The sequence below is a fragment of the Palaemon carinicauda genome, chromosome 11 (assembly GCF_036898095.1).
Source record: "Palaemon carinicauda isolate YSFRI2023 chromosome 11, ASM3689809v2, whole genome shotgun sequence".
In the NCBI taxonomy this organism is placed as follows: domain Eukaryota; kingdom Metazoa; phylum Arthropoda; class Malacostraca; order Decapoda; family Palaemonidae; genus Palaemon; species Palaemon carinicauda.
Genome location: NC_090735.1, coordinates 114,763,439 through 114,784,671, shown reverse-complemented (window position 1 = coordinate 114,784,671; position 21,233 = coordinate 114,763,439). Strand labels below are relative to the sequence as shown.

At 45.4% G+C, this 21,233-nt stretch overlaps 1 protein-coding gene across 1 annotated transcript in view; it reads left to right on the top strand.

Moving 5' to 3' along the window:
- The window catches only part of LOC137650130 (guanine nucleotide-binding protein subunit gamma-1-like), a 292,665-nt gene that overhangs the window by 102,304 nt on the left and 169,128 nt on the right, over window positions 1–21,233 (top strand). The window lies entirely within an intron of this gene.

The window sequence follows — 21,233 nt, the reverse complement described above, 5'->3', positions numbered from 1 at the left end:
TTGCATCATTTTATCTTAAAGATGTCCAGTCTCTTTACGAGAACTGCTACACCCTGGGACCATTCGTAGCAGCGAGTGCAGTAGTAGGTGAGGGCTCAGCCACTACATTCCCTTAATCCCATAACCTTTTTTTTAACCTTTCTCTTGAAGGCTTTTATTGTTGTTTTTATGGTTGTTACGGTAGGCTAAGAAGCCTTCCGCATCCTTTTGATTTGGCGGGTGGTCAATTCATTCTTGAGAAGCGCCTGGGTTAGAGGTTGTGTAGAGGTCCTTTAGTAGGGGTTGCAGCCCTATATACTTTAGCACCTTTGAGTTGATTCAGCCTCCAAGAGGAACGCTGCGCTCAGTAAGGAAGACGAACTTAAAAAAGAGGCAGAGTAACGGTTCAATTCGACTTCCTTACCAGGTACTTATTATTTCATTGTTATTTGAGATAACTGTTATATGAAATATGGGATACTTAGCTATCCTTTAATCTTGTACACTGGTTTTCACCCACCCCCCTGGGTGTGAATCAGCTACATGATTATCGGGTAAGTTTAATATTGAAAAATGTTATTTTTATTAATAAAATAAATTTTTGAATATACTTACCCGATAATCATGATTTAATTGACCCTCCCTTCCTCCCCATAGAGAACCAGTGGACCGAGGAAAAATTGAGGAGGTGTCAACAAGAAGTACTATAGTACCTGGCCACAGGTGGCGCTGGTAAGTACACCCCCTTCTAGTATTGTGATAGCTGGCGTATCCCTCCATAGAATTCTGTCGGGCAACGGAGTTGACAGCTACATGATTATCGGGTAAGTATATTCAAAAATTTATTTTACTAATAAAAATAACATTTTTCTTCGAAAATGACACTCATTTTCACCAAATAAAAACTTAATTGGGGGTGTATGTATGATAGCGGCCACCTGTATGTATGATTACGGCTAACTTAGAATACGGCAGTGTAAGGGGGGTTTCAGGGGACAGTTAGCCCCCCCACCCTGTTAGGTAAGTAGGTAAGGACACTGCTTGTAGGTTAGGTTAGGGGGAAAAGTTTAGGTTAGTTGATGTCCATTTTTAATCCCCATGGGACGAACTGGCCGCTGATTTAAAAAGGCTCCCTTAATTGTCTAAGAAATAATAATCATTGTGATTAACGTGCACAGCTTTGCATGTACCGCTTGCCAGTACATAGGAGCTTTATAATTTTCTTTATACGCGAGTGAAGCGAGCACATGGTGGAGCAAAAATCATTAGATATCTATAAAGAATATCCCATCTTAGATGGTCTATAATGGGTTTTTGGTTTATTTCCTTTTGAATTGGAGGTCAAATTCAGAGAAAGCACATTATTCACTACAGTAAAAATAATTTTCTACTCAAAGTGTTGTTCCGTTCGTAACTATGATTTTACCGTTTTCTTGTGTAGAGGTTTTGCAGAAAAAACATCTTACGAACATGTAGAAAATTGGGAAATAATTCCCATTTTCTATGCTCGATGGAGGAACTAGCTACTGATATACAAAGGCTTTGTGCTTTCAACGAATTTGACCTCTATTTCTATTGAAAAGAAACCGTTCTTCTGTTATCCCCCCTTCCCGATGGACACAGGTGGGAACCTGGGACTTTGGTTGGGCAGAAACAGGAAATAAACGGGATTATTTAACAATTTTGAGATTTGTAAAGGCCACAGAACTTAGCAAACCCACCTAACATAACTTAGTAGTTCCCAGGTCACAGACTTAGACAGGGTCAAGCTCCCCGGGCCCCCCTTCCTAGGTAACAAACCTTCCCAGGTCACAAACCTAGCCTGGGTTTTGTCTGGACCCCCCTTCCCAGGTCACAGACCTAGCTGGGGGCAAGGCCCTGCACCCCCTTACTCAGGTCACAAACAAAGTAAATCACAAATAATTCATTACCTTAAGATTGACACCGATGTCTTTTTTTTTTTTTTTCTTTTTTTTTGTCTTCGCAATCTTCACAGTCGAGTTACAATAAAAAATGTGTTGGTATTCTTGAAAAGATAACTCAAAATCGCACTTAGGACACTTTATGAACAGGAGCAGATATGTGTGGTTTGAAGGGCATCATGCACAATGGTGACCAGACCTTCTTCAGCTGCTGGCGGAAGTCCCGAGAGAACTCCCTCCACGACACGATCTACTCATATAACCACATGCGAATATTATGTTCCGGATACCTCTAAAAATCTTCAGCTACCATTTACTAGGCTGAGTGGACTGCCTTCTGTGGTTGTTATTGTGGATGTAGTATCTGTCTCCTCGATGCCACTTTTCAGCAATTGCAGAGTTTCTTGGATACCTTTGGGAGGAAAATCTCCTCTCTGTCTCGTTGGTGCAAGACTACCACTTGGCCTTGAGCCTCACCTTTGGGCTAAAAGAAGATAACATTTCTTCTTCGTTGGCATTGTCTCTCCTTATACGGAGTTTCGAGCCCACCTGTCCACAGTCGGAAGTTAGACATCCTCCATGGAGCAGGGTTCATGTACTTCAGTCCCTGAAAGGTGCCCCCTACAATCCAAGTGTCATGCATCAGATCTTCACCTGACCTTGAAGACGGTTTTCCTGCTAGCGTTGGCTTCGGCCAAGAGAGTTGGCAAACTCCGTGGTCTTTCCCACGTCGTCTCCCATTCAAGGGGATGAGAAAAGGTAATACTGTACTCGACTTTGTTCCTGGGTGTGACTCCAGACCTAAAAATCTGGCAGCACTGGATCCCAGATTCGAACCCTTCTGGATTGGGAGTTTCCGTAGCGTAACCAATGATCCAGATCAACTGCTACTTATCTACGGAGAAGATTGAGGTGCTACCTCAAGAGAACTACAGGAGCTCGCCCCCGAGTTGCAGTACTCTTCGTCAGCTTGGATAAGGTTAAGAGAAGGATCACCAAGAACATGTTCTCTGCTTGGATTCGCAAGGTCATAGACTGGGTATTGAATCCTGATCCTTCTCCTCAGCTGATGAGACCTAGAGCTCATGATGTTAGGGGCATGAGTACATCCCTTGCGTTTAAGAAGGACTACTCTGTGATGCAGGTCCTACAAGCGGGTGTTTGGAAGAGTCAAGCGACCCTCACCGCCCACTTCTTGCAAGAGGGGACCTACAAGAACATGGAGACGTTCTCTATTGGCTCTGTCGTGGCTACATAATAAATGGTTTACACACCTTGGGCTCCTTGATGGACAAGTAGCAGATGGTGTAGAGCAAAGTTTACCTGGAATTAAGTATGGGATGAATGATAAGAATGACTGGTTCTTTCTTTCATCTTCCACTCTTTTTGTAACAGCACCTATGGTACTCTGTAAGCTAGCCTCCACTGTCTGCAGGTAAAACCATTTCCCTTGTGTAACCTGGTATAAGATATGTACACTTGTTGCATCCCCATACCCCCTGGCGAGGTGGGATTGGGTAATGTCTATGGTTTTTTCAATATTAAACTTACCCGATAATCATGTAGCTGTCAACTCCGTTGCCCGACAGAATTCTACGGGAGGGATACGCCAGCTATCACTATACTAGAAGGGGGTGTACTCACAAGCGCCACCTGTGGCCAGGTACTACAGTACTTGTTGTTGACGCCACCTCACTTTTTCCTCTGTCGTGCTTCCGGCAAGACGTTCTTGGATACGCTTATGATTTTGGAGTATTGTTCACGGTTTGGTGAAGTATTTCTCTAAATTTTGCAGCTATTCGCTATACTGGAAACTTCTATATTAGCTTAGTTAGCTTTTGGAATTAATTTGATTAATTATGGTGACGAAGAGAGTATGAACTCTCTTTCACCTTTAAATGGCCGACCCTTCCCTTAGACGGAAGTGTTGGTGTCTAAGAGAGTACAGTATAGACTCTCTTTCTTAATTTTGCTTAACAAAAGTTATAGATTTATTTTATATCTCTCCGCCTCTTATAGGCCTCTTCAATTAACTTCCTTTTATTATAAACTTATTAAAATTAATTTTTATATTTGTTTATATTCGACCTTCCTAATAGTAGGCGGTCTTTTCTTGGTACCGAAGTTAATTAACATTGAGCCCGTCATTTCGGTTTTACCTGTTAACATATTATGCTATTTTAATGTCTTTGAAAGAATTTCTTTGATAGTCTCGTACTGTTTTCAAAGTTGAACTAACGTTTTGTTTTGTCTCTGCAGTTGTTGACGTTCAGAACGTTCAACTTGCGCTCTATCGTTACGATAGAGAAAGAATTTTCACGGTGTCACATTGCAGTAAGAGTAACCGTGTCTAGCGTTTTGTTCATTCTTTCTTAACTTAATGGTTTTAATTCTAATAAAGGAACTTTTCAGTTTTTTCCTTTAACAATAATATGTTTTAACGATATATATGATTGGGCTCTTCTCTCAGGTTCTAAGTCAAGAGAGAGAGAGAGAGAGAGAGAGATAGAGACGGAGGGAGAAAGAGGAGGATAAACGTTTCATTCAAGCGAGTAACGTTGTTATCGTTTTTGCTCTTCTCCCTAGTCTCTTTAGGGGAAGAAGGTAAACGTTTCTAGAGTGATCTAGTGTTTAGTCTCTTTCCAGCCACTGAATTATTTATCTTTCATTAGATTTTTCTGTTACATTGTAATTCTGTTTTCGCAATTACTAACTTTTGAGAAAGGATAGAATTGCGTGTTTCAGGTACAAACCACTTAAAGTTTCGAGTTCAGTGAAATAAGTGCAAACAGAAAATCAAAGTGATAAGTGATTAGCGCAAAGTGTGTCAGTGTTGTGCGTGAGGGTACTTCTGTGCGTGCCAGTCGTCCTCCCAGTCCGGGACCTCTTGCAAGCTCCCAAGCCCAGGGGAGAAGCAATGTCGAAGGGCAAAAGGGTTCAGCAGGCCTTGATCGACGCACAGAAGTATCCTCGGTGGTTGCGGGCGTGTCTTACAGAGACCGTCACTCCCACCCGCAGACGATTGAGCCCTTATTTTGCTCGTCTGCAGAAGAAATTTAGGGGAGAAAACGCTGGTCTCAGGTCTCAAGACCTCTTAAACGTAAAGTCCAGACCTATGCCAGACGTACGAAGTTAGAGTTCAACAACCCGGATGCAGTCTTTGGGTTAGCTCTGACTCGCCGCAGTCATCAGTTGAATGCACTCCGCCTAAGAGGAGTAAGGTTCTGCCGCAACAGATCTCTGCTGTTAAGGCTTTACCTCAGCAGACCTTAGTGTCTGCCGACCCCAAGTTGACTCTACTGCAGTCCATGCAGTCACAACTTTCGGTCTTGATGCGTGAGTGTCGGGCTGAGAAGGTTGCGCCTCCGCCTGCGCTCGCTCCGCCTGCGCTCGCTCCGCCTGCGCTCCCTCCGCCTGCGCTCGCTCCGCCTGCGCTCGCTCCGCCTGACCGCAGTACCGCCTGCCAGGCGTACGATGTTGAGCCACGTTATGAGTTTACTGATCCCAGTGGTGTGCAGCTCCCTCCGCCTTCCTTAAGGCAACCTCAGCAATGGGAACAGGAGGCTTATACCTCTCTTCCTCCGCTTCCACTTGCTGTTCCACCAGTGAGGCAACACTCGCTTGAGGTACAACAACCTCTCCCATCCATGAGTCAGTCTCCTCAGCTCTCGCTGCAGCGAGCTCAACCCTCCTCAAGGCAAGCACCTCAACACCTTAGCCTTGCGCCTCAGGAGCCTCAACTTGCGAGACTTTTACTGCGTTCTGCGCAGCCACTACCTTTTCGCTCTCAGCTCACACCACAGGAACCTCAACTCGTTCCTCAGGAACTTGCTACTGCGCATCCGCCAACCACTCAGCAAGCGCAACCCTTGAGTTCAGCCACTCATGCCAGGAGTCAGCCTCCTCCACCCATGCGCCTACCTTCTGCTTCTTCTTTTGATCAGCCTTTGCAGACTGAGCCTCAGGTGTTCCCTCAACAGAGTCTTGAAGAGGAAACCACAACTATTGTTGTTCCAGCTCGTTCTGACTCTGCTGTTCAGCATACCTTACCTCCATTTTCAAACATTATGATAATGGAGGTTATTTGTATTACTTATAAAAATATATTTGTATTCCTTGCAATATATTTTTAACAATATCGCAAAATATGGCAAAAATATGAATCATGAGTTATGAAGGTAAGGTTAATATTATGTTGATATTAAAACCCCATGCAAGCATGCATAAAGCACTCTAGCACTGGTCATGGAATTTCTGAGAAATGTTAAACGCCATGCACACGCTCTGCTTACCTTACAGCATGCTCTACATACAGCATGCTCTGCATACAGCATGCTCTGCATACAACATGCTCTGCATACAGCATGCTCTGCATACAGCATGCTCTGCATTCAGCATGCTCTGCATACAACATGCCCTACATACAACATGCTCTGCATACAGCATGCTCTGCATACAACATGCTCTGCATACAGCATGCTCTGCATTCAGCATGCTCTGCATACAACATGCTCTGCATACAGCATGCTCTGCATTCAGCATGCTCTGCATACAACATGCTCTACATACAGCATGCTCTGCATACAGCATACTCTGCATACAACATGCTCTGCATACCTTACCGCATGCTTCTCAGTCACACATCTTTGGTTGTTGCCAACTCACTAGACTGTCAAGCAGTTTCATAACGTTGCCTTCTAGTCTGCTGCTTTTGCACCAGTGAAACCCTCACTGAGAGAACTTAGCTTTTCTCGGATATGGTCCCTGTAGATGAGAAAGTGCTTTTCTCCCTCCTTCTGATATTCCCTTGAGGACTCTGTCATTTGGAGGGAGCCTTTAGCTGCGTAGCCTCCTATGGACTTTTATTTAAGCATAACATGCTTCCAGGGAAGGTAATGGTTCCACTTCAGTCGCTAATCCCGTCTGTTACCACACCTGCTCCCATAGACCTTGAGCTGTGTTGCAAGACATGCAGTCCAAGCTTAGTCCTTGTTAGAGGATTTTTTGTTTACGGAGTCAATGTGTCACGGGGAAGACGTTCAACAACCAGCAGAAGTGACTTGTTGTGACGCAGTGCGGCAACCTCAGCAACCCGATAAGGAGTTGTCTGTACGACCCAGACAGTCTAGACAGATTCGGGTTGTCACTGTACTTCCTCGCTTGCCCATTGTTGACAGTTCTCAGACTGTGCAGCAGTACCATGATCTTGTGTCCGGCTCCGTCAGACGACTGGCTTTTAAGAGCTCCTACAAGTCGTCGCTGTCTGGAGATTTTCAAATGGACTATGGATCTGACCAAGGAACTGGGCCTCCTGGTCAATTTTGAGGAGTCTCAGCTCGTCCCATCCCAGACCATTGTCTCCTTGGGTATGGATCTTCAGAGTCGAGCTTTTCAGGCTTTTCCGTCGGCCCCAAGGATCTTCCAAGCCCTAGAATGCATCCAGAGCATGCTGAGAAGGAACCGATGCTCAGTCAGGTAGTGGATGAGTCTAACAGGGACACTTTCATCGCTGGCCCTGTTCATCGTGTTAGGGAGACTCCACCTCCCCCCCCTTCAGTATCATCTAGCTGCTCACTGGATAAAGGACATGACGCTAGAGACGGTCTCAGTTCCTGTTTCCAAAGAGAGGAGGTCTTCTCTCGCGTGGTGTAAGAACAGCTTTCTTCTCAAGGAAGTCTACCTTTGGCTGTTCAGAAACACGACCGCCGTCTCCTCTCGGACGCATCAGACACGGGCTGGGGTGCGACTTTGGACGGACAAGAATGCTCGGGAACATGGAATCAGGAGCAAAGGACACTTCACATCAATTGCAAGGAGTTGTTGGCGGTTATTCTGGCCTTGATAAACTTCAAGTCCCTCCAGCTTCACAAAGTGGTGGAGGTGGACTCTGACAACACCACAGCCCTGGCTTACATCTTCAAGCAGGGAGGGACTCTTTCGTGGAAGTTGTTCTAGATCGCAAGGGACCTCCTCATCTGATCTAAAGATCGAAAGCTAACTGGTAACGAGGTTCATTCAGGGCGGTATGAATGTCATGGCAGATCACCTCAGCCGGAAGGGTCAGGTCATCCCCACAGAGTGGACCCTTCTCAAGAATGTTTGCAGCAGACTTTGGGCCCTGTGGGGTCAGCCAACCATAGATCTGTTCGCTACCTCGATAACCTAGAGACTCCTGTTGTATTGTTCTCCGATTCCAGACCCAGCAGCAGTTCACGTGGATGCTTTTCTGCTGGATTGGTTCCATCTCGACCTGTATGCATTCCCGCCGTTCAAGATTGTCAACAGGGTACTTCAGAAGTTCTCCTCTCGCAAAGGGACACGGCTGACGTTGGTTGGCTCCGCTCTGGCCCGCGAGAGAATGGTTCTTAGAGGTACTGCAATGGCTGGTCGACATTCCCAGGACTCTTCCTCTAGGAGTGAACCTTCTAAGTCTACCTCACGTAAAGAAGGTACACCCAATCCTCCACGCTCTTCGTCTGACTGCCTTCAGACTTTCGAAAGACTCTCAAGAGCTAGGGGCTTTTCGAAGGAGGCAGCCAGAGCGATTGCCAAAGCAAGGAGAACATCCACTCTCAGAATCTATCAGTCTCAAGGGGAAGTCTTCCGTAGCTGGTACAAGACCAATGCAGTTTCCTCAACCAGTACCACTGTAACCCAGATTGCTGACTTCCTGTTATATCTAAGGAAAGTAAGATCCCTTTCAGCTCCTACGATCAAGGGTTACAGAAGTATGTTGGCAGCGGTTTTCCGCCACAGAGGCTTGGATCTTTCCACCAACAAAGATCTACAGGACCTCCCTAGGTCTTTTGAGACCTCAAAGGAACGTCGGTTGTCCACTCCAGGCTGGAATCTAGACGTGGTCCTAAGGTTCCTTATGTCATCAAGATTTGAACCTCTCCAATCAGCCTCTTTTTAGGACCTCACATTAAAAACTCTTTTCCTCGTGTGCTTGACAACAGCTAAAAGAGTAAGTGAGATCCACGCCTTCAGCAGGATCATTGTTTTCACATCTGAAACGGCTACATGTTCCTTGCAGCTCGGTTTTTGCTAAACGAGCTTCCTTCACGTCCTTGGCCTAAGTCGTTCGAGATCCCAAGCCTGTCCAACTTGGTGGGGAATGAACTGAAGAGAGTACTTTGCCCAGTTAGAGCTCTTAGGTACTATCTAAAAAGGTCTTAACCTTTACAAGGACAATCAGAAGCCTTATAGTGTGCTATCAAGAAACCTTCTTTTCCAAGTTCTAAGAACTCAGTTTCTTACTATTCAGGCTTCTGATTAGAGAAACACATTCTCATCTGAAGGAAGAAGACCTTGCTTTGCTGAAGGTAAGGACACATGAAGTGGGAGCTGTGGCTACTTCAGTGGCCTTCAAACAGAGCCATTCTCTGCAGAGTGTTATGGATGCAACCTATTGGAGAAGCAAGTCAGTGTTCGCATCATTCTATCTCAAAGATGTCCAGTCTCTTTACGAGTACTGCTACACCCTGGGACCATTCGTAGCAACGAATGCAGTAGTAGGCGAGGGCTCAGCCACTACATTCCCATAATCCCATAACCTTTTAACCTTTCTCTTGAATACTTTTTATGGGTTGTACGGTCGGCTAAGAAGCCTTCCACATCCTTGTTGATTTGGCGGGTGGTCAATTCTTTCTTGAGAAGCGCCGAGGTTAAAGGTTGTGATGAGGTCCTTTAGTATGGGTTGCAGCCCTGTATACTTTAGCACCTTTGAGTTGATTCAGCCTTCCAAGAGGAACGCTGCGCTCAGTAAGGAAGACGATCTTATTAAAGGCAGAGTAACGGTTCAAGTCGACTTCCTTACCAGGTACTTATTATTTCATTGTTATTGTGGATAACTGATTATATGAAATACGGGATACTTAGCTATCCTTTAGTCTTGTACACTGGTTTTTCACCCACCCCCCTGGGTGTGAATCAGCTACATGATTATCGGGTAAGTTTAATATTGAAAAATGTTATTTTCATTAGTAAAATAAATTTTTGAATATACTTACCCGATAATCATGATTTAATTGACCCACCCTTCCTCCCCATAGAGAACCAGTGGACCGAGGAAAAAGTGAGGTGGCGTCAACAACAAGTACTGTAGTACCTGGCCACAGGTGGCGCTTGTGAGTACACCCCCTTCTAGTATAGTGATAGCTGGCGTATCCCTCCCGTAGAATTCTGTCGGGCAACGGAGTTGACAGCTACATGATTATCGGGTAAGTATATTCAAAAATTTATTTTACTAATGAAAATAACATAATTCAAAGATTCCGAGGTTTCTGAGAAATCTCACCTTGACTAGTCACACTGCTAGCATCACACAGATTGCGCATGCCGCTAACCGTACTTTCCACGGAATTTAGCAAGGTGGTTGGGTTTCTCCGTGTTGCGTGTGGAGCACATACAGCAAAACCCTGGGTCAAAAACCAGCCAGTTGGTTAGGACTTCCACCTACCTAAAGAGTGAGACTTTCCTAATAAAAAGCGTAAGGTTTGTATTCTGGTGTCGGAACAAGTGACAAATTTGGAAGTATTTGTATTTTTCTTAACCATATAAACTTGTAGCTCTCAATACATACAGTATTGGCCCGCTATCACCTATCTCCCGGTAAGTCCTGCCTGCAAGTAAAAGTGACGAGAGAGCGCACAGGTGGGTATGTCTGAACAGGGTAGCTGGCTACCCCCTTACCCTCCGATAACTAGCGGTGGGGTAGTTACACCTTGCTAAAAGACTTATGGGTAGTTTCAGCTTTGCCAAAAGTATATGGTTAGGAAGACTATAAATTACTTCCAAATTTGTCATATTTGTCCTCCAAGAGTGGTGAGACCACCACCCTGGGACATTAATAAGGTCTTGCGGTCCTGGAAGAGGACATCTTTGAACTGTTGGGGCTTACCTCGCTCAGAAATCTTTCCACAAATGGGTTTCTTGCTTGCCTTAGCCTCCGAAAAGTTAGTTAGTGAGCTTCATTGTCTCTACTTTTGCATTACTTACAGAACACTGGGGACAGATCTCATCCCCATTTGTCCCTGAGCTTCTAGCTAAACCCCAGAATGCATTTGTTCCTTGATGCCAGTATTCTTTTTTCTCAGATCGCGAGCCATATAGATTTAACTGACGATCTTAATCAGCTACTTTTAAATATTAAACTTAGCCGGTGAATATATAATAGCTGACGTCTCCGACGGCTCGACAGATTCCAAAAACTCGCGAGCGATCGCCGTGAAGGTTGCGGGTGTGACCACCAGCGCCGACTATCGGCCAGATACCGCATATACTAGTCAATTTCTCCCGTTCTTCTCTGTCGGTCTTGTCGACAAGTTGGTTCCGCTCACTTTATGACCTCGAGTTTTCGACCGAATTGGTGAAGTACTTGGTTTTGGTTTTATTGCTTTTGCCGTGTTGGATTATTCAATACTTTCTTCAAAAGAAATGCTTTTGAAAGGAGAGGAAAAGTGTTTTGCCCTTGCTTTTTTTTTAATCTCTGGTTTTGCCATAGAGAAAAGATGGCCGACCCTTCCCTCAGTGTACGGAAGTGTGTTAAAGGCTTTTAGTAATTATTTTATCACTATAAATTATTGTTGATATTTATAGATTTACCTCTATATATTTTATATTTTATATCTCACCCGCCTTTATTAGGCCTCTTCGATTAGCTTTCCATTTATACTAAACATCAAGATAAATTTTGTTTTTGTTTATATGCGGCCTTTACCTATTCTTTGTAGGCGGTCCTAACTTGGAAAACGAAGTTAAACAACGTTGAGCCCATTCAACTGTTATTTTTGTTTAGTTTAAAACAGTTGCTCTGTAAGAGTGATGAGATGAATATTTTTTAGAAAATATTTTAAGAAATATATTCTTTGAATAGTCTTCGTGCTGTTTTTTCAAAGATGAACTAACGTTTGGTTTATTTATGCTACGCAGTTTGCGCTCTATCGTTACGATAGAGAAAGAGAGAATCACGGTTTCACTTTGCAGAAAGAGTAAATCGATTTTGACGTTTTGTTCATTCTTCTTTCAAACTGAAGTGTTTTAGATACTAATTTAAAGGAACTTGTTAATTTTCAATTTCTTAGTCCTTTCAGTTTTTTCCTTTAGTCAAATAACCTGTTATTGACGAAGGGTGAGTGGGCCATTCTCTTGTGAGTGACAGAGAGAGAGAGAGAGAGAGAGAGAGAGAGAGAGAGAGAGAGAGAGAGAGAGAGAGAGAGAGACAGAGAGAGAGAGGGAAAGAGAGAACGATCCGATCTTTATTCTCGTCCCAAGTCTCTGTACAAGGAGTTTGGGAGCGAGTAACGACGTTCTCGATTCAGTTTTTTACTCTCGTCCCAAGTCTCTTTACGGGGAGAGAGGATATAACGTTTTAGTTTTTATTCTCGTCCCAAGGCACTGTACGGTGTGAGATTGAAAACGTAGTCCTTAGTGAACTAGTGTTTAGTCTCCTCCCCAGTCACTGATCTTTTTAACTTTACAGTATATATTTCCGTTTTATTCGATATGTATGTATATGTTTATTGATTTTTGCATGTGTGTTTCATTTTGTACTAATGTGCTTACATTATACGACTCATTTCGCAATTCTAACCTTTTGATGTAAGGGAGAATTGCGTGCTTCAGGTAGAAATCAGTTTTATTCATGTCTAATGTGAAATTATTAAAAAATACGATATCAGTGAAGTAAGTGCAAAAAACATGTTCTGTGTTGCGGAGGGTTCGTTTGTTCGTGCTTGTCACTTGCCTAGTCCGAGACCTCTTTCAGGCTCCCCTGCACCAGGGAGAACGAATGTCGTAGGACCTAAGGGAGTATGGAGTGTAAACCAACGAACAGACATTCCCTCAAAGGTATCAGACGTTGCTCGGCAAGCACGTCCTTGCCATAAGACAGGAGAGACAAAGTTTCTCCTCGTCTTCCGATGATTCGTCTCTTTAAAAGCCTGGGCGTTAAGTTTCGAGACGGTTGAAACGTTTATTAGTTCCTTCAGGACAAGTTCAAGGTCCTAGCTGTAGTCATAATAAGAGTCCCGTTCATAGCGATGACGTTCATGTACAGACGTTTCTGCCACAGAATCGACGTAACGTTGAGCGGTAGACACCGTAGACACAACGTGACATCGAGTGCCAGTCACCGTAGTCTCGATATAGCATTGATCAGCAGTCACTGCTGTTTACTACGTGACGTTTGAATGTCAGCCACTGCAGTCACAGGTTGATCCGAAGTTAAGTGTTTTGCAAGATATGCTGTTAAAGCTTTCTTCTTTAATAGAAGCTTTCGATCCTGTTCCTGTGCGAAAGGATCCTTTGCTTTTTGTACGTCACAGTTATGGGATACGTGATTCGGGTCTTCAACCTTCTAGACGAGCTTTGTTACGCCACGCTGGCGTTATCTCTAGTGACAGTTTTGCTGTTAAACGAGATGCGGAGCATAAATCTCGATGTAACTTTGATCGCTTTGAACGTCAGCCACCGCAGTCACAGCGTGACGTTGAGATGCAGGCACCGCAGACACGACGTGACGTTGAGCGGTAGACACCGTAGACATGACGTGACGTCGAGGGTCAGTCATCGTAGTCACGATATAGCATCGAACAGCAGTCACCGCTGTTACTACGGGACGTTTGAACGTCAGTTACTTCTGTCACGACGTGTAGTAGAATAACATTCTCTGCAGTCACAACGTGACATCGACCCTCCATCTTTAACTTCTGTTCATATACAAGTTGATGTATCCTGTCAGGCTTTTCCTTCACGTCATTCTGAATATAAATCTCCTTCTTGCAAGACTTTAGATTTATCAGATGATGTGCCTTCTGAAGAAGTGATGACCCCCTTTCAACTAATGTACCTTAGGGGAGTCATTCAGAAGAGGAGTAACCTAGGGTGGTCCAACAATCCCTTGTATTTTAATTATGAATTTCTTTAGTGAAATTTTGTCCTACTCGTTTTGTAACGGCTGCTCCGCCGTCTGAGTTTACTCTTGGCATGACTTTCTTCGACTCCTACTTTTACGAAGTCAGTTCTCTCTTGTTCTTCCAAGAGGGCCATGCTCTTACTGGGAGACTGGTTGGAATCCAGGAGAAGTTAGGAAAGTCTGCTTTTGCTTTTCCTCCTTCTTAATTAGCTTCTCGTTCGGGCATCTGGTGTGACACAGGAGAAGCTCTAGGAGAAGTTCTCGGCTTGGGAGTACCTGCCTCTGCCCAGGGAGACTTCTTAAGCCTTGTGGACTCTCCTCGTCGTCTAGCCATGAGACGCTCCAAGATTTTACGGTCGGCTTCAGAGCTAGACCATCTCCTGTTAGGAGTTTTTTTTTCGAGCGTTTGAAGTTTTTATTTGTTGGATTGGTCCCTGGGAGCCTTAAGTAAGAAGGTCTCTCCAGTTGTCAATGTATTGCTGTACAATTATGTCATGCATGAACAAGGCTATCAGGGATGGCTCCAATGATCTGGCAGCCACGTTCACTGCAGGAACAAGGCTATCAGGGATGGCTCCAATGACCTGGCAGCCACGTTCGCTGCAGTAGTACTTAAGATATAAGTGCGCTCAATGTGTTCATTGTCAAGACAAACTTCACGATGAAGACTACCAAATCTGTCTTGGCAGCAGTAAGGGAAGGCGACTGGATGGTCTCTCTCGACCTTCAGAATGCATACTTCCACATCCCGATTCATCCAAACTTTCAACAACATCTGAGGTTTGTGGACGGGAAAGTAATGTACCAATTTTAAATATTTAACTTAGCCGGTGAATATATAATAGCTGCTGCTCCAGCGGCTCGACAGAAAACACACACAAAAACTCGCGAGCGATCGCTATGAAGGTTGCGGGTGTGCCCACCAGCGCCAACTATCGGCCAGATACCACACATGCATGTAAACAAGCCTTCAATTCTTCTCTGTCGACCTTGACGACAAGACGTATCAATATTCGCTGTATAACCTGGAGTTTTCTCAACATATTTGGTGAAGTACTTCATTTTGGTTTGAGCAGCCGCCCAAACGAGCCTTTGCTCGTCCTGTTGACGTTGGCGTAGCTAAGTCACGTCAGTCACGCTTTGTAGAGCCTCACTCGATGCAGTCACGTGTTGACTTTCAGCCGCATTTGGACGTTCAGCCACTTCCTAATGCTCTTGTTGATGTTCAGGACGTTCGCCAACCAGCAGAGTTGACTTGTTTTGACACTGAGCGTCAACCACCGCAGTCTAGAGTTGTTTTGACTGCTCAGTCTAGGCAGTCAAAACAGTCTCGAGTTGACGTCGAGCGTCCTCCCGCTCCTGTTGTTGTTGACAGTTCACAGGCTGTTAAGCAGTTACATGACGTAGCGTCCTGGACTGCTACTAATGCACCAGTGCTTGTGGACTCTGCGTGTCAAGCATTGCCAACCCCTTTGCTTGTTACTCAGCAGTTGTCAGATGAGGATCCTTCAGATGAGGACGTTGCTGACCCTCTTCATGATGATCATCCTTTGGATGTAGACGAACCTAGAACGGTTCCTCCATCAATGGACTTTAAGAAAGTCATGTTAATTTTCAAGGAGCTTTTTCCCGATCACTTCATCGCTGTTGCTCCTCGTTCGCCACCGTCTGAGTTTGCTCTAGGCTTACCTGCTAACATGCCAGCCTTTACAAAGCTTGTGCTCTCTCGCTCTTCCAAGAGAGCTTTACGACTTTTAGGCGACTGGTTGGAAACCAGGAGGAGTTTGGAGAAGACGGCCTTTGCCTTCCCTCCGTCAAAGCTCTTGTCTAGATCGAGCGTCTGGTATGCCACGGGAGAAGTTCTCGGCTTTTGGAGTCCCTGCCTCTGCCCAGGGTGACTTCTCAAGCCTCGTAGACTCTCCCCGCCGCCTAGCCATGAGACGCTCGAAGATTAGTTGGTCCTCCTCGGACCTTGACCATCTGCTGAAAGGCGTATATAGAGCCTTTGAAGTTTTCAACTTTCTTGACTGGTCTTTGGGAGCCTTAAGTAGGAAAATCTCATCGGCTGATAGAGATGTCTCCTTACTGATTATGTCCTGTATGGATAAAGCCATCCGCGATGGTTCCAATGAGCTCGCCTCCTCTTTTACGTTGGGAGTCTTAAAGAAGCGAGAGTCCCTTTGCTCTTTTCTTTCGGCAGGAGTTACTCCCTGTCAGAGATCAGAACTGCTCTTTGCTCCCTTATCAAAGTTTTTGTTCCCGCAACAATTGGTTAAGGACATAGCTTCTTCACTCGTGCAGAAGGACACCCATGACTTGGTGGCGTCCTCTGCTCGCAAAGGGACTCCTTCTACATCCTTTTCTGCTAGACCCAGGATCGACACTCCAGCGTCCAGATTTATTCCGCCCTTTCGTGGCAGAGCTCCCAGCAGGGGAAGTACTCGTGCCGAGGGAAAGAGAGGAAAGAAGAGAGGAGCCAAGTCTTCACGTGGCAGAGTCTGACTGCCCACAGCCTCAGACAGCAGTAGGAGCCAGATTGAAGAGCTTCTGGCAGGCCTGGGAGAAGAGGGGCGCAGACCAACAATCTGTTCGGTTGCTCAGAGAGGGGTACAAAATTCCATTTGTACGCAAACCTCCTCTAGCGACTTCCCCCATCGACCTCTCTCCCAGGTACCGAGAGAAGTCAAAGAGACAATCCCTAAACCTAGAAGTGTCTCTATTGCTAGAGAAGGGAGCGGTGGTGAAAGTCTCGGACCTTCAATCACCGGGGTTTTACAACCATCTCTTCCTAGTCCCGAAGAAGACAGGAGGTTTGAGACCGGTGCTAGACGTCAGTGCACTCAACGTCTTTGTTACGAAGACAAAGTTCACCATGGAGACCACGAAATCAGTCTTAGCAGCGGTCAGAAAGGGAGACTGGATGGTCTCTCTCGACCTAAGAGACGCGTACTTCCACATCCCCATACACCCAGATTCCCAACCGTTTCTGAGGTTTGTTTTCAACAATGTGGTATACCAGTTTCGGGCCCTGTGCTTTGGCCTAAGTCCTGCTCCTCTCGTGTTTACGAGGCTTATGAGGAATGTAGCAAAATTCCTCCATTTATCGGGAATCCGAGCCTCCCTGTACTTGGACGACTGGCTTCTCAGAGCCTCGTCCAGTCATCGCTGTCTGCAGGATCTTCATTGGACATTGGATCTGACCAAGGAATTGGGACTTTTGGTCAACCTAGAAAAGTCCCAGCTGATTCCATCCCAAACTATACTGTATTTAGGGATGGAGATTCGCAGTCCAGTTTTTCGGGCTTTTCCGTCTGCCACCCGAATAGAGCAAGCCCTGCTCAAAGTCCAACTGATGTTGAAGAGAGAACGGTGCTCAGTCAGGAATTGGATGAGTCTAGTAGGAACTCTATCATCCCTGGAGCAGTTTGTCTCGCTAGGAAGGCTACACCTTCGACCTCTCCAGTTCCATCTAGCCTTTCACTGGAAAAAGGACAAGACGTTAGAGACGGTCTCAATCCCGGTCTCCGAACCAGTAAAGGCATGCCTGAATTGGTGGAACGACAATATCAGTCTGAGAGAGGGACTTTCCCTAGCAGTTCAGAACCCAAACCACGTACTATTCTCAGACGCGTCGGATTTGGGTTGGGGTGCGACCCTGGACGGTCGGGAATGCTCAGGTCTGTGGACCTCAAGTCAGAGGAGCATGCACATCAACGGCAAGGAGCTTTTGGCAGTCCACTTGGCCTTGATGAAATTCAAGAGTCTCCTTCGAAACAAAGTGGTAGAGATCAACTCCGACAATACCACAGCCTTGGCATACATCTCCAAGCAAGGAGGCACCCACTCCCTCACGCTGTACGAGATCGCAAGGGACCTGCTCGTTTGGTCAAGAGATCAAGGCATCTCCCTGTTAACGAGGTTTATCCAGGGCGACTTGAACGTCTTAGCAGACTGCCTCAGTCGGAGGGGTCAGGTAATTCCTACGGAATGGACCCTCCACAAGGACGTGTGCAAGAGTCTTTGGGCGACTTGGGGTCAACCCACCATAGACATCTTTGCAACCTCGATGACCAAAAGACTTCCAATCTATTGCTCTCCAGTCCCAGACCCAGCAGCAATACACATAGATGCATTTTTACTAGATTGGTCTCATCTGGACCTGTATGCATTCCCACCATTCAAGATTGTCAACAAGGTACTGCAGAAGTTCGCCTCTCACGAAGGGACAAGGTTGACGTTGGTTGCTCCCCTCTGGCCCGCGAGAGAGTGGTTCACCGAGGTACTTCGATGGCTGGTAGACTTTCCAAGAAGTCTTCCTCTAAGGGTAGATCTGTTACGTCAGCCTCACGTAAAGAATGTACACCAAAGCCTCCCCGCTCTTCGTCTGACTGCCTTCAGACTATCGAAAGACTCTAGAGCTCGAGGCTTTTCGAAGGAGGCAGCCAGTGCGATTGCTAGAGCGAGGAGAGCTTCTACCATTAGAGTATACCAGTCGAAGTGGGAAGTCTTTTGAGACTGGTGCAAGTCAGCATCTGTGTCCTCGTCCAGTACCTCTGTAGCCCAAATCGCTGATTTTCTCTTACATCTGAGAAAGGTTCGCTCCCTTTCAGCTACCACGATCAAGGGCTACAGGAGCATGTTGGCTTCGGTCTTTCGGCATAGAGGCTTAGATCTTTCCAACAATAAAGATCTACAAGATCTCATTAAGTCTTTTGAGACCTCTAAGGAACGTCGTTTGGCATCTCCTGGATGGAACTTAGACGTGGTCCTAAGGTTCCTCATGTCAGACAGGTTTGAGCCATTACATTCAGCCTCCCTGAAGGATCCCACTCTCAAGACACTTTTCCTAGTGTGCTTGGCCTCGGCTAAGAGTCAGTGAACTTCATGCCTTCAGTAAGAACATCGGCTTTTCTACAGAAAAAGCCACTTGTTCTCTTCAACTTGGTTTCCTGGCCAAAAATGAACTGCCTTCTCGTCCTTGGCCTAAATCTTTTGATATTCCTTGCTTATCAGAGATCGTAGGCAACGAACTGGAAAGAGTATTATGTCCTGTTAGAGCTCTTAAGTTCTATTTAGCTCGTACTAAGTCATTACGAGGTAAATCTGAGGCGTTATGGTGCTCAGTTAAGAAACCATCATTGCCTATGTCAAAGAATGCTTTGTCATATTTTATCAGATTTTTAATATGAGAAGCTCATTCTCACTTGAATGAGAAAGACCGATGTTTGCTTAAGGTTAAGACGCACGAAGTTAGAGCTATAGCAACCTCCGTGGCCTTCAAGCAAAATAGATCTCTGCAAAGTATCATGGACGCGACTTTTTGGAGAAGCAAGTCAGTGTTCGCGTCATTTTACTTAAAAGATGTCCAGACTCTTTACGAGGACTGCTACACACTGGGTCCATTCGTTGCAGCAAGTGCAGTAGTGGGTGAGGGTTCTACCACTACACTTCCCTAATTCCAATATCCTTTTTAATCTGTCTCTTGAAATGTTTTTAATATTGTTTTTTGGGTTGTACGGAAGGCTAAGAAGCCTTTCGCATCCTGGTTGATTTGGCGGGTGGTCAAAGTCATTTCTTGAGAGCGCCCAGATTAGGGGTTTGATGAGGTCCTGTTGGTATGAGTTGCAACCCTTGATACTTCAGCTCCTGGGAGTCTTTCAGCATCCTAAGAGGATCGCTGGGCTTCGTGAGGAAGACAGACTTACAAGGCAGAGTAATCGTCTAAGTCAATTTCCTTACCAGGTACCTATATATTTGGGTTTTGTTATATTGATAACTGTCAAAAACTCTTAAGCATATACGCTGTAAACTTAATTAACTCTGGTCTCTACCCACCGCCTTGGGTGTGAATCAGCTATTATATATTCACCGGCTAAGTTAAATATTTAAAAATGATATTTTAATTATAAAATAAATTTTTGAATATACTTACCCGGTGAATATATAAATTAAAGGCCCTCCCTTCCTCCCCAATAGAGATGCAGCGGGACGAGAAGAATTGAAGTCTTGTTTACATGCATGTGTGGTATCTGGCCGATAGTTGGCGCTGGTGGGCACACCCGCAACCTTCATAGCGATCGCTCGCGAGTTTTTGTGTGTGTTTTCTGTCGAGCCGCTGGAGCAGCAGCTATTATATATTCACCGGGTAAGTATATTCAAAAATTTATTTTATAATTAAAATATCATTTTCGAGCACTGTACTTCAGCCTCATTCCTGCTCCTCTTGTTTTCACAAGGCCCTTGCAAAATGTACCAAGCTTTCTACATTTTTTTTAGGATTCAGAGCCTCCCTTTATTTTGACGACTGGCTAATCAGGGCGTCGTCATTAAATCGCTGTCTGGAGAGCCTCTAATGGACATTAGACCTAACCAAGGAGCTAGGTCTCCTAGTGATTGTTGAGAAGTCGTAACTTACAGTACCCCATCCCAGACTATTCTTTATTTGGGAATGGAGATACAGTGTCGGATTTTTCGGGCCTTTTCGTCTCCCACAAGAATGGAACAAGCTCTGTTAAAAGCCCTTCACTTGCAAGAGAAAAACAGTTGCTCTGTAAGAGTTTGAACTAGCCTCGTGGGAACTCTTTCATCGCTGGAGTAGTTTATCTCTCTGGGGAGACTCAACCTTTGCCCTCTCCAATTTCACCTAAACCATTGGAACTAGGAGAAGGGCTTAGAGAGTATCTCTTTCCCAATCCCCAACTCAGTCTAGACATGTCTGACTTGGTGGGACAGCAACATCAGACTTCGAGAAGGTCTTTCTCTTGCGATCAAGAACCCAAACCATGTGTTGTATTCAGATGCATCGGATTTGGGTTAGGGAGCTCCACTGGACAGTCTGGAATGCTCGGGTCTTTGGTCTACGGATCAGAAGGAACTCCATTTAAGGCAAGTAACATCCCTCCTTTGGCGAGATTTGTGCAAGGAAAAATGAATGTCTTGGCGGACTGCCTCAGCAGAAGGTCATCTCCATGGAGTGGACGTTCCACAAGACTGTGTGCAAGAAGCTATGGATGACATGGGGTCAACCCACCATAGATCGTTTTGCGACTTCACTGACAAAGAGGCTCTCGATTTACTGCTTTCCAGTTCCAGATCCAGAGGCAGCCTACATAGACGCTTTCCTGCTGGACTGGTCTCACCTGGACGTTTATGCCTTTCCACCTTTCAAGATCCTAAACAAGGTGCTGCAGAAGTTCACCTCTCACGAAGGGACCAGGTTGATGTTGGTTGCTCCACGCTGGCCCGCGAGAGAGTGGTTCACGGAGGTACTTCTATGGCTGGTAGACGTTCCAAGAAGTCTGCCGTTGCGGATGGATGTCTTGCGACAGCCTCACATAAAGAGATTTCATCAAAGCCTCCCCACGCTTCGTCTAACTGCCTTCAGACTATCGAAAGACTCTCTTGAGCTCGAGGGT